The sequence below is a fragment of the Lichenostomus cassidix genome, chromosome 6 (genome assembly GCF_008360975.1).
Source record: "Lichenostomus cassidix isolate B80296 chromosome 6, HeHo_3.0, whole genome shotgun sequence".
Lineage (NCBI taxonomy): Eukaryota > Metazoa > Chordata > Aves > Passeriformes > Meliphagidae > Lichenostomus > Lichenostomus cassidix.
Genome location: NC_139487.1, coordinates 29,419,953 through 29,421,234, shown reverse-complemented (window position 1 = coordinate 29,421,234; position 1,282 = coordinate 29,419,953). Strand labels below are relative to the sequence as shown.

Below are 1,282 nucleotides of genomic sequence, written 5' to 3'. Positions count from 1 at the left end.
CTGTGAGAGAGTGACAGCAGCTGTGGGTGGCCAACCTCCTTCCTGTCGTGCTCCATACAAGTGAGCCTGACTTACCTGTCCTCTGCCAGTGTCTGCCCCAGCTATAGTCTGGCGCCTGCTTTTTCACCCTACTCTCATTGAAGTTCACATCTCATTGTTCTTACAAATCTCTGAGTTATTTAAATCATCTACATTTATGGCTTCTAATACTTGATATACCTGTTAGTTCCTTGTCATTCACAGATTGCTGTCAAATTCACATATTCCACCAATAAATAACACAGAATAAATAATGTCACTGATAAATAGGGTGAATGGTGTTCACCTCAGCACTGAGGCTGAGGGAGCTGAACTGATCCTGCTTGCTGAAGCACAACCTTAATGACTTGCTGCTTCTGGGATGTCAGCTGGGTTTATATTCATCTTTATTGTACTAATAACTAGACAATAGTTCTTTGCTTTCTGTGAGCCACCTCCATGTCAGAGATTTTGTTAAAACCTGACAAATGACTGCTATTCTGCCACGGAAGTCTTCATTTTTACTATCTGTGCTCAGCAACTGCTAAGCTGAAAAAGAACAATCATTGGAATACTAGGTCCTAAACACAGAATTAGTATTTGCTACACGAGTAAAAACTGCAAACAAGAGCCATAGGTGACTCACTATAACACTTTGGTGTGATGTGTTTCCAGAGGTTCGGCAGCCAGCAGAATACTGTAGATGGCTCAATATAAGACTGCAAAGGAAAATAAATTAAGTAGCAGGAAACCAAGGAGAGGCTTGAAGCAAGATGCTGATAAAATTACAGCAGAAATGAAACCCAAGCACTCTCTGAAGAGCTGAGTAACACATATGGTAGAACTGTTAATGTACCTGACACAATACTTTTAAAAGCAAAATCCTGTTCATTTCCTCTAGTAGATTTGTTTCATAGCAAACAGGACGGGTAGTCAGAACAGAGTATTTTAAGGTAATGCAAGATGTGCTGGCAAATGGCCAGCGGCTGCCTTTCCTCCCGGCTGGCCCTGGTGCTGGAGGTGAGGAGCTGGAGGCTGGCAGGATGCTGTCTGTGATGTAAGCACCTGCAGGCAGGGCAGCCAGGTAGGGCTCCTGCAGGGCACTGGGGTCCTAAGGAAGGCTGTTGGCCTCCACCCCACTTGAAAACAGCCTGAGCCTGCTGGACCAGCTAAGGGGCCAGCCAGGTGCTGCACCTCAGCAAGTCAGGATCATGTAGCATATCTGAGCAGGGATTTGGAGAGCAGCTATGCAGTTGCCTGGCTT

At 45.2% G+C, this 1,282-nt stretch overlaps 1 long non-coding RNA gene across 1 annotated transcript; it reads right to left on the bottom strand.

Annotated features, from left to right (window-relative positions):
• Positions 1 to 255: 255 nt before the first annotated feature.
• On the bottom strand, positions 256 to 1,025 carry LOC146435563 (uncharacterized). Its single transcript, XR_014853089.1, has 3 exons — positions 875 to 1,025; positions 665 to 737; positions 256 to 567 (listed from the first exon to the last, which is right to left on the bottom strand). It is a non-coding gene; the product is annotated as an uncharacterized LOC146435563 (long non-coding RNA).
• Between the last annotated feature and the right edge of the window lie 257 nt (positions 1,026 to 1,282).